The 22,638-nt window shown below is 44.1% G+C and overlaps 1 protein-coding gene across 4 annotated transcripts in view; it reads left to right on the forward strand.

The window, feature by feature from the left end:
• Nucleotides 1–3,445: 3,445 nt before the first annotated feature.
• The window catches only part of Gpam (glycerol-3-phosphate acyltransferase, mitochondrial), a 65,602-nt gene continuing 46,409 nt past the window's right edge, over nt 3,446–22,638 (forward strand). For 3 of the 4 annotated variants that reach the window (XM_021723293.3, XM_078050079.1, XM_040271672.2), the window contains exon 1: nt 3,447–3,772. The gene's annotated coding sequence lies outside the window, so the exon portion shown is untranslated. Of the gene's footprint in view, nt 3,773–22,638 lie in introns of all 4 variants that reach the window. The other variant, XM_040271674.2, reaches the window with a different exon arrangement.

A 22,638-nucleotide genomic window follows, 5' to 3' on the forward strand; every position in this document is an offset into this window, starting at 1 on the left:
TGCTACTCCCTGTTGCTGGGAGTGGGGGCCGATGAAAAAGCGTTCTCTGATTTTCCAGAAGTGCATTTTAGAGACAGCCCAGATAACCGTGGGGCCTGGAACTAGCTTGGAACCACTTCTTACCCTTCGAGAGCTTGTATAACTTTTTCTTACTATGATTTGCCAGATGTGTATAAAATTCTGAAAGTCAGGAGCCCAAACAAATGAAAGGAAAATCACACAGAATTGACATGATTTAGGTGCAATGAACTAAGATCCAGGGGCTGTGAGATGCCTGGTGGTCCCAGACCTCCAGCACACCCAGGCGCTTGCTAGCCATTCCATCATCCCTCCTCCCAGGTGAGAAGCACTTTTCATTGAAAGTGCCATCTCAGAGGTGACCTGTGTCATTGACCTGTCACCTGTGCCCCTCAGGCCTGCTTGGCTTCCTCTCTCCCCCATGGAGAACTTTCCTCCTCTTCTTCTCTGGTGAACCTCTGCCAGGGATATGGACTTTGGGACTGACCGGGTGATGAGAACCTGGGAGGGCTCTCCAGCTCTCAGGCATCATATCTGCTGTCTCTGATTGAATCTTCCCACACCATTCCACTCAGCACTTCTGCTCAGATTATTGGTCAAATGAACTCAAGGTTGTTTGAAATGTTCCTGGCCACAGGTCCCCCTGGGATCCTGGCCAGTCTGACAATGGAAAGTTCCCCAGAGTCTCTGTTTTCTCTTTTGCTCGTCTGCTTCCCATAGCCATATTTCTCTGCATCTTTAGATTTTCACATTCCTTGACCCTTTTCCACAACCCCTGCTATTTATGGAGCCGTCCCCACCTGGCCCACATTGACCTGCAGTGACTCAAAGCAAAATCACCCTTCCTCTCACTGAAGAACCAAGACACCTGGAGAGGCACTGCCCTCAGTCAATTGCTAGGAAGAAAGAGAGCCAGTCTGCCCTGAGTCTGGGACTCAGGCTGACCTGCCTTTGAATGCCCGTCAATGGCCGGCTTACCAGCCCTGTGCCTTTAGATGCAATATAGAATCTTTCTGAGCCTTATGTGAACATTTTATAATGTCAGCAATAACAGCTACTTGTTGGCCTAATCGTCCTTTTAAAACTTTCTTTCTTCTTATTTTCTCTCCTTGAACTAGACATCCTGAAATCCAAGCCTGCATCTGTCAATAAAAAGCTGTCCTTGGGCTAGGGATGTGGCTCAAGCGGTAGTGCGTTCGCCTGGCATGCGTGCGGCCCAGGTTCGATCCTCAGCACCACATACCAACAAAAGATGTTGTGTCTGCCGAGAACTAAAAAATAAATATTAAAAAAAATTCTCTCTCTCTCTCTCTCTCTCTCTCTCTCTCTCTCTCTCTCTCTCTCTCTCTCCTCTCTCACTCTCTCTTAAAAAAAAAAAAAAAAAGCTGTCCTGTGTGAGCACAGCTGGCATAGAAAGTCCTTAGGACTTAACTTCCAGCTTCAATTCCTAACCTGGTAGGTTTTAGCAAATTATTTAAACTTACTGATTTTCCATGACCTTCTCTTTGAAATGTCAAGAAAAAGAGAAACCTTTCTCTTACTGTGGTTGTGGGGAAGATTCAAAGTGCAACTGTGCTTTATGTGCTAATGTCAGGCTCAGCAACCTCTATGCTATGATGACTCCCGGCTGGAGAAGAGGCACTTCTTGGCTAGCTAGCTCTCTCACCTGCTTGCTTTCTTTCTTGTTTCTTTGTGGGTTGGTGAATTTGTGCATACAAGGGAGGAGAGTCCATGAACATTCCTTACATCAATATTCATAGAAGCAAAAAAGTCTAAATGAGTCAGTCAAATGTTGATCAGTGGGTGAGGGGATAAACAAATTATGGCAGGTTCATACAAAGGAACATTTTTCAGCAATAAAAAAGGAAAAAGTGAACCTAGAAAACCTGGTAAGTGGGCTGGGTTTGTAGCTCACTCAGTAGTGGTGCACTTGCCTAGCACATATGAGACACTGGGTTTGATCCTCAGCACCACAAAAAATTAAATTAATAAATAAATAAAATAAAGTTTTTTTAAAAACCCTGGTAAGTGAAAGAAGCTAGTCAGAAATTCATTATTTATGGTCCCATTTACATGAAATATCCAGAACAGGCAAATTCACAAGGAAACAAAGTTGTATCAATGGTTGCCTAGAGCTGGAGAAAAAAATTTTGTTCAGGGTGGGGGGTGGATAGTAGGCGAAAGGGATGGGGAGTGAGTGCCAATGGGAAAGGGATTTCTTTTTTCTTAATATTCTTTTTGAAAATATTCTAAAATTGATTCTGCAGATGGCTGCACAACTCTTTGAATACATTAGAAAGCATGGAATGATACACTTCAAATGGGTGAATTGTATGGTATGTAAATTACATCTCAATGAGCTATTATACATTTTTTTTAAAAGGATTCAGAAATAACTCTGATGTTTCTTTTCTTTTTTTGCCCAGTGTTAGCCCTGCAGGGAGTTCTCTAGGAGAATGTTTGGTTAGGCTCAGCTCTCTGACTTGGTTCACTTCCTGTCCACTACTGCAGCCTTGTTCTCTTTGGACAGGCCATAACTTCATGACCTGCTCCCTTCATTGGCCTCTGCCTTGGTTCCACTGCACCAAAGACCCCTTTATCTCCTCCTTCCTGTGCTGTGGTCTTTTCCATGAGGGCAGGGAGCCACGGCAGGTTTGACTCACTTTGTGCCTCTAGTGATGAACATAGTCTCTACTATAAGAAGTCTGAAACAAACGTTGAATGAGTAATTATTTATATAAAAAAAGTGTTCTTTGGTTCCTTTAAATATTGAGCTCTAATATACCAATATCACTTAGGGTTTATTTACAGGTTCTTGGGGCCTGCAGAAGCCTACTGGGGATCTGGGGTTTTCTCCTGAATTAACCGTAGATAATAGAATTGGCAAGACACAGAGCCACCTCCAGGCCTGCCAAGTCCCCAGAACCTACTGTCTTTATAACAGCTCGTCCAGCCTAGATGAACAATGATAGCTTTGGAAAGGAAGAGCAATTGGAAAGGATGAACTACCGAAGCCTAAAGTAACACTACACATAGGAAAGTGGCTACAAACAAGAAATGGCACATAAAGCCTTTCCAACATGTGAGAGCCAGTCTCTGGGGTTTCTACAACAGGGTCATGGTCATGGAGCAGCACATTTGGTGTTAAATAAGATGATCTCAGCATGGGTCAGCGTCCCTTTCTGCCTGCAGTGAGAACCCTTGGAAAATTGGAAGGAGCCAGGCTGGGAGCCTAGAGCGTCAAGGGGCAGCTCAGGAAGCTAGCTGCAGCCTCTGGGCCAGGCGCTGCCAGTGAGAATGAGGTTACTGAGCCTGGAGCTTGACTCCCCATTTGAAAAATCCCTACCAGGCAATGCCAAGAAGACACCACCCCCTGCATCATTAAATTATAACAAGCCCTGAAACTCACTCCAGAAGCCTCCGTCCGCCTGGCCTTGTGGTCAGTTGGAAGCATGTGATTGGCTGGCTACGCTCAGCCTAGCAGGCCTTATCTTCAGCTGGTTATTATTTGATGAAACAGCCTTCCTCCTCCCATGGTGTTTCAAAACTGAGCTGGGAGTATTTACTGTGGCCAGGGGGCTTTATCTGAGGTTACTGCAGAGCACCCAGAGTCCCAAGAACAGGACAACAGGATGCCAAGGAGGAGCTTTTAATTCATCCACAGCCTGGGGGCTGTCTTCTCGAGAGCCTGGGTCAGCTTTGTGAATCCACTGGTTGGAAAGAATTCCTCAAACGCCAGAAGTTGAGAATACAGGTATTTAAAGAATTTGGGAGTGGAGAGTCTATTTCCTAAGATGTCCTGACATTGGAGGTGGGGGTTGGATGGAGGGCTGGGAGTGGAGTGGAACACAGGAGAGGGGAACACAGGTGGAGGAAGCAGGTTGAAGGAAAGAGAATTCAGAGCCTTGGAATTCTATGGAAGGACAAAGGTGGCTCCTGGTCTTGACTTGTTTGTAGCTTGTGAGAGGTTGAAGGATGTCCATGATGTAGTTCTCACATCTACATATGTTTGCTCCCCATAACATTCTTCCTGAAGTCTAGCTACTCTTAGGGCTTCCATGTAATCCCCCACTCTTGTCTCAGAAACCCAAGCCCTAGAGAGAAATTTGGATACTTATAAGAAAAAAAAAAATCCAGTTGCTTTAGTTTGAAACACCATTGAATCTGATTTGCAATTGGGACATGACCTTCAAAGGCTCTGCAGGGTGAAACAAATTCTTCTATCCATTCTTTAGATATGGGAGGAGAGTCCAGCACCTCACTTCTGAGTTTGTTGTTTTTTTTTAACCACTTTGCTTAAGATTTGCTTTTGATGTGTGGATTTCACTTCTATCTCCACCATATCCCCAACTCAGTGGGGGTTTCTGAGCTAGGATTGGGCAGACAGCTTTGTGCCAAAGAACTTCCTGCTACAGGTAAAAGCCAGGTTCCATGTTGGGCGTCCAGGAATGGAAGGAATTTAACTATCTGGAATGAAGTTTAAAGATGGACTTTGTCTTTCTACTAGTTTTGGCTGGAGGTGACTGGGGAGGAGAGGATATGATGTAAAAACACAGAAAACAATTTTATTTTAGTGTTTAAAACTCTGGTGGGAAAGAACGCTTTTATGGTATGTTGGTGTTCTTAAAATGGATTTCTCCCATCTTTGTAGGTTAAGAGATTACCATACCAAAAGCATTTCCTTCTCTTAGTTCTATTGACTGTCTTCATTCCCAGGGATTTCCACTGTATTGTCTTAATTCTCAAGCGTTTGTATCCAGGTTATCCCTAGTTTGTTAGCTATGGTGGGAAGAAACCATGGCTCTGTCCCATGTGGAGCTCCTTGGATGGAGGAATTTTTCTCACCATTCTGCAGATTCCCAGGGAATTTTCTCCATGAGGTCCCATTGGACTTGCTAAGATTATCAGAGTAATAGGTCCAAGAAGTTCATCAGAGTGGATCCTGCTCCCCTTCATGATTTTAAGAAACATGCTGGGAGGTGGAGGGGGGCAAGTCACTGCAGTGGGTCCCACCTCCTGGACCTTAATCTTCTCTGCCCTTTGGAGCATTTCCTCCCTCTGTCACCATCTGGGTGGTCTGGGTCCTGCCTGCCTCTGCCATCTCCCTCACCCTTCTCCCTCTCCATCTGGCTGTATGGGCATTCCTTCAGTTCTTTTCACCCACCACAGTCAGATGCTGGAAACTCGCATTGCCTGGATGCTGCATCTCATTTTATCCTTTCTGCTTGGATTGTTCTCCCTACTCCTCTGTATTCAGATCTGGCCAGGTCAAGAGACTAATCAGCTCTCTCTCTGAGTGCATCTAATTCTCTGCTGTGAGGTTAGGATCCCCTGAACTCCCCTTACTGGGCCACTACCATGTTGCCTTGTGATCCTGAGTTTCTGACCCATTACCCGCACTAGAATGGCAGCTCTGTGAAGGCAGAGATCATGTCTCACTTGCTAGCCAGGCCCTGGCAGCCCAGCAGTGTCTGACAGCAGTAGACTTTTATTGGTTATAACAGCTAACATTGATAGAGTGCCTTCTCCTTTCTCAGCACTCTTCTTGACTCAATTCCCACTGCAAATTGGTATCAACCCATTTAATAGATTATCAAACTGTAAGTTAGCACAGTAAATGGCAGACCTCAGAGCCTATGCTTTCATGGTGCCACTGGGGCTGAATGAGCCAATGAAAAACAAATGAATGATCACAGGCTAATGATGGGAACATGGTGACTCCCTCACATGCTGGATGAGACCTCAGCTGAGCCTATGAGCGCCAACCACGTGCCAGACTGGGAACTCCTGTGGGAGGCTGTGCTGGTGAGTGGGATCCTCACCTGAGATGCATTCGGTGCTGAGCTCCATCTTCTTCCCCATGGGCCTCTCTCCTACCTTTGTAGCCAGCTGTAAGGGCCCAGGATGTCTCCTAAGACCCCTGGAGGCTTCAAATCTGCTCTTGAAGGAAAGGCTTAAGGCAACTAGCATTGCCTGGGAGCTCACTGTGCCTCAGGCACATGCTGTGCTCTGGTGGATCTCACTTATCCTCCCTAAGATGTAGAGGCCAGGTTAGCACCACTGTCTGCATTACATCACGAACCTAGACAAAGAGAGCGGAAGTGACTGGCCCAAGCTGGTAAGCGCTAGAGCTGAGACCCAGGATCAGACTGGTCTAGCTGGAAGCCCTTGCCCTTTCCATGTAGCAGGGCTTACAGGAGACCCTTAACCTTGGACCCAGTGCATCCTGGTGACTGGTCCCTTCTGTGTTCCTGTCATACAGATATTCCTGCCCCTGTGTTTGTGTCCTTAGTCACTGAGTGGGGACTGCTTTCCTGTGGTGTTCCTGCCCAGACCCCAGAGATAGCACCTGTGCTGGCTGCTGGTGCTTGAGGGTTCACACTTGTGCCTGCCTCAGCCTGGCCAGGTGCCTGCCTTCATGGTGACCCTGGTCTGAGTGGCCCTCAATCCTAAAGGGACACCTTCCTCCTCTTCCTCTCTCAGGGAATGGTTACATTTATAAAAGCTTTGGTGAAAATTCCCAGCTTAAGGGGCGCTCATCAGGCTGTCAATCTCTTTTAGAAGTGTCAGAGCATGGAGAAAAGGGCCACTTGGACCCACAGCTGAGTCCTGACTTGTTTTCTAAATGCTCAACTTTCTTCCTCTGTGAAATGGGTGTGATATTTCTCTCCCGGAGTGACTTTGAGAACAGAGATTCTGTGGTTGTACCTACTGCATATGAGGCAGAGAAAGCATTTGCCCTGTGGAAGTTACAGCTGAATTGGCGACCGGTATTAAGAGTATCACACAAATAAGTAGGTCATTCCCTCTGTCAGGAGAAAAAGCACAAAGAGCTTGATTCAGATGGGGGCAGGAGCCAGTCAAGACAAGGCTTCATGGTGAACAACAGCAGCTGAGCACCTACGGCCCCACCTCTAGCAGAACGCAGCAGGGGCACAGCGTGTGCCAGCCTGGCCAGTGACCTGCTTTCTCTGGGGCTCGGAGTCTGAGAACAAGATGAAGGGGTTGTCCTGAATGATCGCTAAGCCTGAGTTGCCCATCCAGGGCATCTCGTGATCCCCAGCACAGGCGGGAGAGAGCCACGTGACTCCCTGTTTAGGGCTTCTCTCACTGTTTTGCTGATGGAGCAAGCCTGGGCCCAGGGGGAAGAACTGGCCTCTTCTCCTTTTGTCCAGCACCTCCTTCCTCCTTCTCCTACTGGGAAGAGACATCCATTTCTCTGGGATCTCTACTCTCATGAAAAAACCCTTTGTGCCTTGGCAGGAACTGTGTCCTTCCTCCCCGAGTCCTACGTGTGCAGCTTGGGTGAATAACCCACCTGGGGCATTGTTCTCTGCTGGCCTAATTCTCAGTACAGGAAGGCTGGGAGGTGAGCAGGGAACTGAGGGTTTGGGGATGCGCCCGTGGTTCCTTGGCTGCCCACTCAGCCTCCCCCAGGAGCACCGCGTTCCCTTTGCCGCTGCCCACAGTGTCTTTTGTGAGCTCTCAGGCCAGGGCGGTAATGACAGCTCTTGTAAAGAACTGGTTAGCATTTTTTCCAGACAAAGCCACAGGCCCTGGAAGGTGGTGGGAAGGCTTAGATGGGAATCAGTGATGAAAGGAGATGATTAGCCTCAGGCTCCTGAAAGGACAGCAATGTGAGCGGTCTTCCACCTTGCCTGTGGGGGGACCCTGTTCCCTTGACCTCCAGAGCATATCAGCTCTTTCTCCAGCTCCTCTTCTCCACCTTGGGCCTCAGTCTTGCCTCAGCTCTCTCTTGGAATTTCCTGCCAATTACTTGCAGAGCACAGGGTTTAGGGGGACCTCCCAGGGACTCTAGTGTCAGTCAGTGATGCCCCAGTGGAAAAATAATTTGGGAAGACAGGTAGTGGGTTGAGATTTCCTGGCACACAACTCTTCTCCACTTATAATCTGGATTGGAAGACTCTCTGTTGAAGGGGGGACACCCAGGATTGGACATTGAGAAGAGAATGGGATGTGCCACAGTAGAACACTAGGTGAGCCAGGTGCCATGGCTTATGCCTGTAATCCCAGTAATTCTGGAGGCTGAGGCAGGAGGATCACAAGTTCAAGGGTCAGCCTCAGCAACTTAATGAGACCATTTCAAAATAAAAAGAGATGGGGATGGGGCTCTGCGGAAGACCACCCCTGGGTTCAGTTTCACTTGGAAATGCTCTTGATCTGTTGGGGTGTGTGCTACACACACATACCCCACCAGACCAAGAACATTTCCAAAGAGACAGTTTTGAATAGGAAATTATATCCCAAGGAAACTCCCACCCCAGGTCAGAAGAGGAAAATGATAGTAGAATTGCAATGGAAAGTGCATCACTTCCATTCTGATCCTGGAACTGTAGCTTTGCTAATCCCACATTGGTGGGGTCAAGCTCTCCAACTGCCAGTAGCGTTTCAGATATGGAATGGGGCTCCGGGTGTCATGCTGAGCCACACTAATGAGAACACCCCATCATCATTCCTGGGCTCTCCAGCAGCAGGCAGGCACCCTTTCCCCCAGTGGACTCGCCTAGGGAGCTTTGCCCTTGGCCTTCACCAGGGCCCTGCACAGCTAGTGGCAAGTGGCAAGTACAGCTGTGTATTGGGATTCAACCTCCTGCCAGAAACCAGGTTGGCAAACAAAACAAAACAACAAACACACAAAAAGTACCCTATTGGATCTTGAAAGACTGGGACATCCATTTCCCGATGGGGCTGGACTTTCTCTGTGGGGGAGGGGTGGTTGCTGTGGAACTTAACCCTCAAAGCTGCTGGCAACACTGTCTGTTTGTTTCTTGAGTCAATTACAATTAAGTGACTGTGAGAACAAGGGCCTGGGAAAATGGGAAGCCCTGGGAGCAAGAGCTCTGCTAAGACTTGGCAATGAAAAACTCAGGGACCAGGATGCAGCGGCAGGCTGGCTCCTCTCCCTGAACTGCTCCCACCCAGACCTCTGCAGGGAACACAGAAGAGGAGCTGGGTTTTTTTGCAGCAGCCTGGACCCCATCAAGCTCTCCTGGGGTGCATTTAATTATCTTGCAGGGTGATGCTCCCGGGAGCCTGGTAGGTAGGGTGGGAACACGGCCCACACCAGGCAGAACAGCACGCACTGCTAGGTGATAATGTGCCCTCTGATGCTCAGATCCCCTGGGTCTGTGAAGCAGTACTGTGTGTCCCTGGTGCTTTGGCATGGCTCCTTCAGTGTCCCCTTGCTACACCATCATCTCTACCTCTAATTAGCTCTGTGAGTCTACAATAAGGCACAATTGCTACTCTCGAGAAACTCACAGCCCAGTCGAAGGGATGGGGTGACAGGGTTGCCCTGTGAGTGCCCTGCACCTCTCCCTGGCCACACTCCCCTCTCTGTAATGTTACACTCAATGGCCTGTTTAATTACCCAGTCCTATCCCCTCGCCCCTCCCTGTCCTTGCCCTTGTCCTGGAATACCTTCTCATTCCCACTGGGTCTCAAACCTAATTATTCTCCAGCCAGCCCCAGTGGTTCCTCAACACTCCTGGTACAACATTTTAGATGGCATGGCTGCTAGTCTGTCGAGTGTTTTTCCAGTTTAGGGTGACATAAGATCTAAGGATAAAGTTGCCAGTCTTTTTTTTTCTTTTGGTACCAGGGATTGAACCCAGGAATGCTTAACCACTGAGCCACATCTTCAGCCCTTTTAAATTTTTAAATTTTGACACAGGGTTTCTCTAAGTTGCTGAAATTGGCTTTGAACCTGTGATCCTCCTACCTCAGCCTCCCTAGCTGCAGGGATTATAAGCATGCACCTCTACCTCTAGCAAGTTGCAAGTTTTTAAGACAGCTATACATAATCAATTTGAGGAACTCCCTTTGTTTCAAGGTTCTATCTTTTCTGCTTGTTGGGATGTTAAAGCACTTCTTTCTTTTATCAAGTGATGGTGTTTGCCAATTGACAATTTAGGTTTAGTTTAATACAATGGGCAGAATTTCAAAGTTGGTCTCCCTTCTTTATTGCATTGAGATAGCTCAGAGTCTGAACAGTCTTGGCTAACAATCAGCTTATCACTGAGGCTAACCCCCATGTCCAAACCCAACTTGCCTTTGCAATGTCTTTCATAGTTTCTGATGTGTAGTCGTAAGGCTGATAGATTCAAATTCTACTCATTTCCCTAAGACACGTAGCTAACTGTAGCAGCCAAGTCCTTAAATAGAATCTATTGTTCTCTTGGTGTCACAGGCTTCTGTATGTTTAATGCCTCAAGTATCTGCTTTCTGGGCCAGAGTAATGAAAATCTAAAAGGGAATTATCCATCTCAGAAAGCAGTTGCAATGGAAATAAAAGCCATTCGTACTCAGGGTTATCAGGGTGTTTAATTTTTCATTGCTATTTCAAGATTAAAGTTGATCTTCAGAGTAGCGTTAACTCAGGTCACCAGCTTCCACTTAGATGCTTAGAGACTGCTGTAAAAGATGCCATACCCTGGCTTGGGGCAGCCCAGATGTAGGGTCCTCTTTCTATCTGCCTAGGTTAGGGAATCTTAGGGTCATGGGTCATGGGAACTGCTGTGTTACAGGACATCTCAGAACACATCTGGCTATTCTGGTACTTCCAATATTGTCAGGAAGAGTTGGGTGGTGGCTCATGCTTGTAGTCCCAGCTATGCAGGAGGCTCAAGTGGGAGGATCCATTGAGCCCAGAGTTGGAGACGAGCCTGGGCAATGTAGAGAAACTTTGTCTTAAAAAAAAAAAAGGTTAGGGTCTAGGACATTGGAATTCCCCCACAATGCTTGGTGGATAAGAAAATATTTACCAGACAAGGCCAATCCAATCATCTAAGTGGTGAAGTCCAAGTTCTTGAGCTATAGTTGGAGGTTTCTATGTTAGATGTTGTTTAAAATAAGCAAGTCTTGCTAAGCTTAGATATGTATCTGCAAGGAAGGTTTTTTTTGCCCACATTTGCAATGTTGGCTTTGCTCTGTGATGGTAACTGCAAAGAAAATATCTCATGTTTAGACTGAGAGCTTCGTGAAGCCAGACACGCCTCCTGCATGGTATTGGCAAATATTGTCTTCTCTCTCTGCCCCTCTCTTTCCTGGGACCTGGTCCATTCCTTTGCACAAATGAGGCCAAAAATGGTTGTTGGTGATGCTGATAATGCAAATGACTAATACATTTAGAGAGAACCAGAGAACTGCCAGAGAATTTCTGGCAGTTTTTACTGTGACATAATATGATGTATAATTGTTCATATTTTAGCTTCCCAATTTAGTTATTAAAACTTATTGACTACATTTGTTTGGTTTGCAACCCTAAGAAGAAGAAAGGGGGGAGGATGAAGCTTGTAGGCAGCAAAGGCCTCCAGGTGAGAGCTCCATGTCCTTAGTCTGGGTGTCCTAATCCCCTGGAATCTACTACAGTTGCTTATGCAGAGCTGGTCCAGGACTGGAGAGCCACAGACTTGGTCCATTCAGACTTACATAATCGTGCATGGTTTGCCTGGGCGCTTATGGTAGCCTGATCTTTCCTGCTGAGCTCACCCCTCTTCTAGCAGGCAACTCTCTGGCTTGTTAGCAGCTTGAGTCATGGCAAGCACATTGTAGAAGGCTTTGGTATGTTTCTCATCATGACTGTGCCATCATCCAGATGTGAGGCCCCAGGCAAGTCACTTTGTCTGGATCTGGGTTTCTTCATTTGTAGAATGTGTTGCATTCGGGTCAGAATCTCTCAACCTCTGACGCAGGTCATTCTTTATTGTGAGACTATATTGTGCATGGTAGGATGTTGAGCAGTATCCTGGCCTATATCCACTGGATGCCAATAGGACCTGTCCCCTCCCTTGTGATAACCAAAAATATATCCAGACAGTTCCAAATGGCAAGATCACCCTCTAGTCAAGAACTATGGAATCAGATGATACCTACTTCGGTTTAAGAAAACACATTAAGAGATGTTAATGCCTCCTATTTTATTAACTTTCTACTATGTATTAGACACTGTATTAAATTTTGCAGCTTAAATATCTGTTTACATTTATCTTATTGAGAAAATGCCATCTTTTCCATGAAAATCTACATTAGGGCACAGGCCAGGAGTAGAACTGAAAACAAGTGGAATCTCTGGATTTTTACTAACCATGTAACTTTGGTTTCCTCATCTGTGAGACATCAGTGTGTGTGTGTGGGGGGGGGTAGCTCAGTGGTACAGCATTTGCCTAGGTGAGTGAAGCCCTGGGTTCTATCCCCAGTGCTGCCAAAAAAAAAAAAAAATTCACCTTTACACATTATTGACAAGACTTAGTGCTCAGTGTATAGGAAAGCAACTGGATCCTACTAGAGATTAACTAATGTTAAATACGCTCATTTTTTCCCCTTCTTCTTTTCTCCCACAGCTGAGGGAATAAAACCTATGAAAACGGTTAACTGGCCAACTTTGCTCTGCCATCTCTATCCATCTACCCACCTTATTCCACCTGCCCCCTGCCCTCTTCCTGGCTAGGTCAGCACTGATACCTCCTCTTAAAACCCCCCTACTGTTTGTTTTAGAGAGAGATCCCAAATCTTTTGTGTCAGATGGTTGATGTGGGCCACCCCTGAAGGGCATTCTCCAGCAACCAGAGCCTTGCAAATCCCATCCTTGGGTCTGTTTGCTGTGTACCACAAAGACAAAAAGAAGCCAAGGACAAGGAAACGCCTACTATGTGCATTATCAGCACTGTTCCTTGTAAGGCACGGATTGGGCCAGGAGTTTTATCATGTCCCCTGGGCTCAAAGTGTCTCTCCGGCAAAGACTATGCCTTGGATGTGCACGGCAGCTGCTGTGCCAGCCAGGGCCTCCCTAGAAGAGGAGGCATTTGATTAACTGGAAAGGTGGGGGATGTTGTAGCCAACTGGGAAGTCCAAGGTGTGGAGTTTGAAACTGCTCTTTCCTTTCAGGCCAAGACTTGACTAGGGTTGCAAGGAATGTGAAGACTATACTCTTGAAAAATTAGGCTGTGTTTTCAATCCCAGCTCTGCCAACTCCATGGGGAAGCTTGTGTCTCCCTTCTGAATTTCAGCTGTCTACCCTATCTGAGAAGTCTGAGGTCATCAGGGCCTATCTTATGACCTCCTTTCAACTGGCTGGGAAGTTGTGAAAATCCAGTAATAGAACTCACAGAGAGCACACAGGATCTACCACAGTCCTGCTAGATACCCAAGAGTTTAACAGAAATCCATGATTAATAAGGTACATCATCTTAAATATTATCTATTAACCCTAACACACATAACAGATATCTAACAGACTACAAAAAGTTTCTTTTTTCAAAAAGAAACCGGCTGAGGCCAGGACCATGGCATATGCTTGGACTATCTAGAACTTGGGAGGCTGAGGCTGGAGGATCTCAGGTTTGAGGCCAACCTCACTTAGTGAGATGTTGTCTCCAAAAAAAAAAAAAAAAAAAGCTGAGGATGTACCTCAGTGGTACAGAATTTTCCTGGCATATGTAAGGCCCTAGATTCAATTCCCATACTCTGAAAGGGGCACAGGGTGGAGAGAGAAAGAAAGAAAAAAGAAATAGGATCAGAAAGAGGAAGAGATGGAGAAGCGACCCAGGTTCTCAATGCTAGTTAATGTTAGAGCTGGGACAGGTACTGGATCTCTAGAGTTACCAACAGATACTATTTCTTCCATGCTCAGGCTGCCTTCCTGCTCAAACCTTTAAAGGTCATATTTAGCAAATTGACAGAAGTTGAAAAAAATGAGACTTAAGAACCACGTGCAGTTTGCAGAGATAATCTTGGTTGGTGGCTCCTTCCAGTGGGACCCTTCTTTCAGGGTAAGAGAGCAACCAGAATATTCTCTATTCTATAATATGTGTCTAGTTACTAGGGCTACCTAGAGAAAGGAAGTTTCTAATTTTCCTTCTTAGCTAGATGGAGTAGGAAGAAGAGACTGATTGTTACACACACTACACAATCCAGATCCCCTCCCACACCCACCCAGGACCCCAACCCCTGCTGCACATCCTGCTACATACCACATGTGTGACCCCCCCCCATACACACACGCAGTAAATTCAGTGTCTCTCTCCAAGCATAGTACCCAGAGGGGGGCCGTCCACACTAGCCCATTGTTTACACACAGCCAAGCACTCTAAAATCCATCTCTGTCCCTTGGCCTCCCACCTTCTCCCTGTTCAGCTCTTGCCTCCCAGCCCACACCCAAGAGACTGGGGAGGTGGTCTTCTGCTTTCCTGCTGATACCCAGTCACTCTCAATCAACACCCAGCACAATCAACATTCACCTTCCCAGTTCCATTGCAGGCCATTTCTCTGGGCTGACCCAGACCTGGTTCATGATCTGCCTCTCACCTCTGGCCAAGAGTTTTCTGAAGAGGGAGAGCCTGAAGCACCAGGCTTCCCACGGTGACTTCGAGTACTTTCTCCTTCAATGCTACTTGGGACCTTCTTGGGATGGAGTTTATGCAGGTTTATTAGGATGTTGGCTGGTGAAATCATGGGTAATTTTAAATATAAATTTTAAATTTTAAATATAAATGGAACTTTGGTTAAAATGGAATAAGTAATTCGAATTAAACTCTACTGAAGTCCAAACTGATGGTTATAATTTGGTCAAAAAGGTTATTGAATCAGTGGAGTCATAATTCCTATCAGAACCCCCTCTTCTATTTTGTCTCTTTAGCTTAATAGTAAACTATTCAAAGGCAGTTCACCATGTGCAGAGTACATTTAATGCTTTTTTTTTTAAAAAAAAAAAAAAACAAAACTCTATCCTCCCCGTTTTTAACTCCTTCCTGGGATGTATGTATAGAATGAGAACTGAAAGGAGGAATCGGCCGGCTCTGTCTCCAGGGCCAACTCCTGCCCTCACCTGTTTGGAAAATAAAGTTTTATTAGCACACAGTCCCAGCAATTTTCTCATGTACAGCCTCTGGCCTCCTTCACACTGCCACAGGATCAAGTGTTTGTGGCAGAGACCAGAGGGCCTGCAAAGCCCAAATTTTTACTAAAAATATGCCGACTCCTGATTTAGAGCATGAGTGTTGGACTCGGACACTCCTGGGTTCAAATCAGGTCTTGGTTTCTTGTTAACTGTGACATTGGGAAAGTGACATAACTTTTCTGTGAAACCTAATCAGCAACACAGGAATAATGAATAAATACCTCCCTTGGAGGGTTGCCAAGATCTCAGTGAGACAGCATTCATGACAAACCTACAGCCCTGTGCCTGGCACAGATTACCTGCTCACAAAAAAATGGCAGCTGTGATGGTGACCATTCATCCCTCCAGCTAACAAAAGCACAAACAGGTATCTAGTGCTTCCTCTGCTTGGGTCTCTAGCAGGGAATGACGTCAGAAAGCTTCTGTTCTCACGGAGCTCACCTTCCAACAGGCAAGGACCGGAAGAGAAATCAACAGGTTATTTTCAGATAGTGTTAAATGCTATAAATAAAATAGAGTGGTTTAGGAGAAAGGGACAAGGCAGGGGAGAGAGAGTCCACTGGATCTAAGAGCTAAAAATAAGAATGAATCGGTCACACAAATATCTAAGAGAAGGAATGTTCCTGGCAGGAGGGAACCATCAAACAGAGGCACTGGGCCAGGGATGAGCTTGGGATGGCCCAGGAACAGTCGGTCGGCCTTGGGGCCTAGGGCAGAGAGGGAGGAGGCAATGGTAGGGGATTGGGGGAGAGGAGGAGGTGGGTCTGAGAGCAGGTCAGAGTTTGTGGCCCTGGGAGGGCGTGCTCCTCAGAATCAGGGGCATGAAACTAGGTCCTGGGCCTCACTCTGCCACCTTCCTTGGTGGTAGGATTACTCTTCCTCCTTGGTCACCCCTGGAAACAGGAATGAGCAGAGGTGCCTGAGAGCCCAATCAAGGTGGCCGCTCTCGGCAGTAGCAAGCCCGTCACGTGGCCCTGCTGCCCTCAGCCACCTCACCAGGCCTTTTTCTTCACAATCCCTCAAATTCACTTGACTGATCTTTTGGCCTGTGCTATTAGCTCTTTGAAATTATTCCTTATCAGGAGCCTTTAATGCTCCTTCAGGTAGAGCACTTAAGGTGGAAATCAGTTCACATGATCTTAAAACCTCCAACAAATTTCCAGCCACATAAAACCAATCAGATCAACATTTTGTTCCTGTGGTCACTCTGAATTCATGGCTCATTTCCATAATTAGCATTTCTTTTATGTCCAAATCATTGAACAGGCGTGAAGAGCCTTAGTGATAATATTTTACCTGTTTGAGGTTTAAAAGAAGGCCTCAGATACCATCAGTTACTCTAACTGCCTCTTGGTTGCTAATAATAGCCTCAGAGTCTCCACAGTGGCAAAGCACTACTGCATACTTGGTTCACATGAGGTAAGACTGTATCTTTGTTTTACCAACCTTTGTCCTTTTCTTTGTATCCTCTTCATCTTCCTCCTCCATTATCTTCATCATCCTCAAACCCCTTTGTTGGAAGTACATAGTAGTCAGTTTTCTATCACTATAACAAAATACCTAAGGCAGGATTATGTTATAAAGAAAAGGGGCCTAATTATCTACAGTTCAGTCCAGGGGCTGTGATGCTGATTTTGTCCAATTCTGATCACTCCCAAAGGCTCCACCTTTAAATACCATGGTTGGATCAAGTTTTCACCCTTTTAATTCAATGAACATATGACTTGGAAGACTAAACTCCTGCATAAGCCCAGGGGGACTTCCATTCAAACCACAGCAGAAGCAGAGTGGGGGAATGTAGCTTAGTGGCAGGTCACTTGCGTAGCACACACAAGGCATGAGTTTTATCCCCACTGCCTCATGCGCCCCGCTCCCACAACCAAAGCAGAAGTACTTAGCTCAGTCATAATTAATTCTTCCCTTACAATGTGTAAATGTGTGTTTCTGCCTCATCTTGCATTGTTAAAGAACAAGATCCAGCCGCAGAGCATGCCTGTAATCCCAGCAGCTTGGGAAGCTAAGGCAGGAGGATCTCGAGTTCAAAAAAGTGAGGCACTAAGCAACTCAGTGAGATCCTGAAAGGATAAAATACAAAATAGGGCTGGGGATGTGGCTCAGTAGTCAAGTGCCCCTGAGTTAAATCCTGGTACCAAAAAAAAAAAAAAAAAAAAGGAAGAAGAAGAAGAATGAGGTCCAAATGTGACTCTCTCCCAAGCCATGTACTCAAACACTGAAGCTATCCCAGGGGTTCTCCTGATGCTTTGAGTCTCTCCCTTGTGGCTTTGGAAACTTACATTTCCCCCCAACCTTCCTCTCCCTGATTTTCTCTTCCCTGATCTTTTCCTTGATCTTCTCCTTCCTGATTTCATTTTCTCTGAGTCACCTCTTTGAACGCCTCCTGTTTCTGCTGATGGGAAGAATCACAGCCTTGGGGACAGGAGTTCCCTGTGTTTCTCCTTTGCTAGCAAAGCGACAAACCATCTTTTTCCCTTTTCTCAAAATTGTGTCCCCATTATTGGATTGGCTTCAGGGACTAGGACAGAGCTTTCAGCAACAAAATTTGGTGACCCAGATGGGACCCAAGAGCAGCCCCTGCTCAACTTTCTTGGGCAGATCTGGCACTCCAGTGACCTCCACTTCCAGGCTGAGGACACACGGTGTCTGGTGAGTTGGTGAGAGCCAACCGCTGGAGACACTGGGAGACGGTGTGAGTTTGCCTGGGATGAAACAAGAAGAGCTGATCTTTCGAGTCAAGGGAGGGGCTGAGGGACCACCCCAGCACACGCCAAAGCTCTTTTTGCTTTGGGGAACTCCCGCCTTCTCTCCCTGAACTACACAAGTTGCTCCATCAGTTGCTCTATTTGAGAAAGAGGAAACTGAACTCAGGAAAGTCAAGACATCCTTGGCCATTTGGTACGTCCCTCGGTGTGCATGCCGAGACCCTTGATTTGATACACCTAGTTCCTCTTTCTGGGGCATCTCTGGGGCCAGTGGTGTAGGAGTCATGGTTAAGTGGGGATATGTGCTCCCTTCTGACCTGTTCTAGGTTCTCATCTGTTTGTTGACCTTGGGCTTGGGAATTCCCTCTGGTTGCCTGGTACTGCCCCTTTTTATCTGCTACTGCCCCTTTTAAGACATGGCCAGTACTGCATTGATTCTCCGAGTAGTCTTTTAGGAAAGATCTTGGCTGGTCCATTTAAGGGTTCCTATCTGTTGGCCATGGTTTGGGGGCTCCTCTCTGGTGGTTTTTCTCTGTTTCTTTTATATACAATCTTGCAATTGGAGTTGGCCTGTCACAGGTAAAGGGGGCTGAAGAAGGGGCCAACTCTAAGTGTCTAAGATAATGTTTTACTGTAATGATCGGACTTTTACATAGCTTTCTAGATTATTATACAATTTGCAGTTGGAATTCGTCTGTCATAGGTAAAGAAAGTAAGAGAAATTTGTACATGCAGTTCTGTCTGTTTTAAAGGTTCCCATCTGTCAGCCCTGGTTTTGGTGATCCTGTCTCATCTGTTTTCTTATGTTACTGGCTTTTTAAGACATGGGCTGTGCTGCGTTGATATCATTGGTAGTCTATTGAGCAGAGAGATCTTAACTGCATGGGCCACCTATAGGGATAAACCTGTTTAAGAGAAAGAGAGGGTTTGTTGTAACACAATCTGGCCTTTAAGTGTTTTTTCCTGGATTATTATACAATATTATTAATATTATTATTGTTATTTGTTCTACTTAGTTGTACATGATAGCAGAATGCATTTCAATTCATCGTACACAAATACAGTGCAGAATTTTAATTCTCTTGTACACCGTGTAGAGACGCACCATTCTGGCAATCATACATGTACCTGGGGGAATGATGTCCATCTCACTCCACCATTTTTCCTCCCCCCATAACCCCTCCCTATCCTCCCCTTTGCCCAATCCAAAGTTCCTCCATTCTTCCCATGCCCTCCTCCCATCATAGATCAGCATCCACTAATCAGAGAAAGCATTCAGCTTTAGTGTTTCGGGATTGACTTACTTTTATAAATATAGTATTCTCTAATTCCATCCGTTTACCTGAAAATGCAATAATTTTATTCTCTTTTAATGCTGAGTAATATTCCATTGTGAATATATACCACAGTTTCTTTATCCATTCATCTATTGATGGGCATCTAGGTTGGTTTCACAGTTTAGCTTTTGTGAATTCAACTGCTATAAATATCAATGTGGCTATGTCACTGTAGTATGTTTATTTTAAGTTCTTTCTCGGTATAGACTGAGGAGTGGGATAGCTGGGTCAAATGGTGGTTCCATTCCAAGTTTTCTAAGGAATCTCCACACTGCTTTCCGAAATGGTTGCACCAATTTGTAATCCCACCAGCAATCTATGAGTGTACATTTTCTCACATCCTCTCCAACACTTATTACTGTGCTTGTGTCTTGATAACTGGCATTCTGACTAGCATGAGATGAAATCTTAGAGTAGTTTTATTTGCATTTCTCTAATAACTAAAAATGTTGAACACTTTTTTTATATATATTTGTTGATTGCTTGTGTATCTTCTGAGAAGTGTCTATTCAGTTCCTTGGCCCATTTATTGATTGAGTTGTTTGTTTGTTTGGTATTAAGTCTTTTGAGTTCTTTAAATATCCTGGAGATTACTGCTCTATCTAATGTGTGTGTGGTAAAAATCTGCTCCCATACTGTAGGCTCTCTCTTCACCTCAATGGTTGTTTCATTTGCTGAGAAGAAGCTTTTTAATTTTGAATCTACCCCATTTATTGATTCTTGATTTTATTTCTTGTGCTTTAGGAGTCTTGTTAAGGAAGTTGGGGCCTAATTCGACATGATGAAGATTTGGGCCTACTTTTTCTTCTATTAGGTGCAGGGTCTCTGGTCTAATTCCTACGTCCTTGATCTACTTTGAGTTTTATGCATGGTGAGAGATAGAGGTTTAATTTCATTTTGCTACATATGGATTTCCAGTTCTCCCAGCACCATTTATTGAAGAGGCTATCATTCATCCAATGTAAGTTTTTGGTGCCTTTGTCTAGTATGAGATAACTGTATTCATAGGAGTTGGTCTCTTGTCATCTATTCTGTACCACTAGTCTACATGTCTATTTTGGTGCCAATACCATGCTGTTTTTGTTACTATTGCTCTATAGTATAATTTAAGGTCTGGCATTGTGATGCCTTCTGCTTTATCTTCTTGCTAAGGATTACTTTGGTCTCTTATTTTTCCAGATGAATTTCATGATTGATTTTTCTAGTTCTATGAAGAATGTCATTGGGATTTAAATAGGAATTGCATTAAATCTGTATAACAGTTTTAGAAGTATGGCCATTTTGACAATATTAACTCTGCCTATCCAAGAGCATGGGAGACCTTTCCATATTCTAAGGTCTTCTTCAATTTCCTTCTTTAGTGTTCTGTAGTTTTCATTGTAGAGGTATTTCACCTCTTTTGTAAGTATTTTATATTTTTTGAGGCTATTTTGAATGGGATAGTTTTTTTAATTTCTCTTTCAGTGGACTCATCACATCTATAGAAATGCATTTGATTTATAGGTATTGATTTTATATCCTGCTTCATTGCTGGATTCATTTATTAGTTCTAGAAGTTTTCTGGTGGAATTCTTTGGATCTTCTAAATATAGAATAATGTAATTGGCAAATGATAATAGTTTGAATTCTTCTTTTTCTATGCATATCCCTTTAATTTCTTTTGTCTGTCTTGATTGCTCTGGCTAGAATTTCAAGGACTATGTTGAATAGAAGTGGTGAAAGAGGGCATCCCTGTCTTGTTCCAGTTTCTAGAGGGAATTCTTTCAATTTTTCTCCATTTAGAATGATATTGGCCTTGGGCTTAGCATAGATCTCAAAATGTTGAACTATGATCCTACTATTCCTAGTTTTTCTAGTGTTTTGAACATGAAGAGGTGCTATATTTTATTGAATGCTTTTTCAGCATCTATTGAGATAATGATTCTTGTCTTTAAGTCTATCAATGTGATGTGTATTACATTTATTGATTTCTGTTTGTTGAACCAACCTTGCATCCTGGCATAAACCCCACTTGATCATGGTGCACTATCTTTTTAATATGTTTTTATATGCAATTGGCCAGGATTTTATTGAGAACTTTTGCATCTATTTCCATTAGAGAAATTCATCTGAAGTTTTCTTTCCTTCATGTATCTTTGTCTGGTTTTGGTATCAGGGTGATGCTAGCCTCATAGAATGAATTTGGAAGGGTTCCCTCCTTTTATACTTCATGAAATAATTTGAGGAGTATTGGTATTAGTTCTTTTTTAAAGCTCCTGTATAACACGGCTGAGAATCTGTCCAGTCCTGGGCTTTTCTTGGTTGGTGGGCTTTTGATGGCATCTTCTAGTTCCTTGCTTAAAATTGATCTGTTTAAATTGTATATGTTCTCCTGATTCAGATTGGGTAGATCGTATGTTTCTAGAAATTTGTGGGTGTCATCAAGATTTTCAATTTTTTACAGGAGTATAAATTTTTCAAATAGTTTCTAAGTGTCTGTTGTGATATTTCCTTTTTCTTCACGAATTTTAGTAATTTGCATTTTCTCTCCTTCTCTTCATTAGCGTGGCTATGAGTTTGTCATATAAATAATTTTATTTATTTTTTCAAAGAACCAACTTTTTGTTTTGTCAATTTTTTGAATTTTTTTGTTCCAATTTCAGTAATTTTGGCTCTGATTTTAATTATTTCTGTCTTCTACTACTTTTGGTGTTGATTTATCCTTTTTTAGGACTTAGAGATGTAATGTTAGATCATTTATTTGTTGACTTTTTCTTCTTTTAAGGAATGAACTCCATGCAATGAATTTTCCTCTTAGTACTGCCTTCATAGTGTCCCAGAAATTTTGATATGTTGCATCTGTGTTCTCATTTACCTCTAAGCATTTTTTTATCTCCTTCCTGATGTCTTCTGATATCCACTGCTCATTTAATATCATATTATTTAGACTCCAGGTGTTGAAGTAGCTTCTTTTTTATTTTATCATTGATTTCTAGTTTCATTCCATTCTTATCTGATAGAATACAGGGTAGTATCTCTATTTTTTTGTATTTGCTGAGAGTTGCTTTGTGACATAATACATGGTCTAATTTAGAGAAGGATCCATGTGCTGCTGAGAAGAAGGTGTATTTGCTTGATGATGGATGAAATACTGTTAAGTCTGTTAAGTCTAAATCATTGATTGTATTATTGAGTTCTTTAGTTTCTTTGTTTAGTTTTTGTTTGAAAGATCTATCCAGTGGTGAGAGAGGTGTGTTAAAGTCAACCAGTATTATTGTGTTGTGATCTATTTGCTTCTTGAAATTGAGGTTTTGTTTGATATATGTAGATTCTCCATTGTTTGAGGTATAGATATTTATGATTGTTATGTCTTGTTGATGTATGATTCCCTTAAGCAGTATGAAATGTCCTTCTTTATCTTTTCTGACTCACTTTGATTTGAAGTCCACTTTATCTGATATTAGAATGGAAATGCCTCCTTGTTTTCATGGCCCATATGAGTGGTATGTTTTTTCCCCATCCTTTCACCTTCAGTCTGTGGATGTCTTCCTATGACATGAGTCTTTTGAAGGCAGCATATTGTTGGATTTAAAAAAAAAAAATCAATATGCCAGTCTATGTCGTTTAATTGATGAGTCTAGGCCATTGACATTCAGGATTATAATCG

The sequence above is a fragment of the Ictidomys tridecemlineatus genome, chromosome 1 (genome assembly GCF_052094955.1).
Source record: "Ictidomys tridecemlineatus isolate mIctTri1 chromosome 1, mIctTri1.hap1, whole genome shotgun sequence".
Lineage (NCBI taxonomy): Eukaryota > Metazoa > Chordata > Mammalia > Rodentia > Sciuridae > Ictidomys > Ictidomys tridecemlineatus.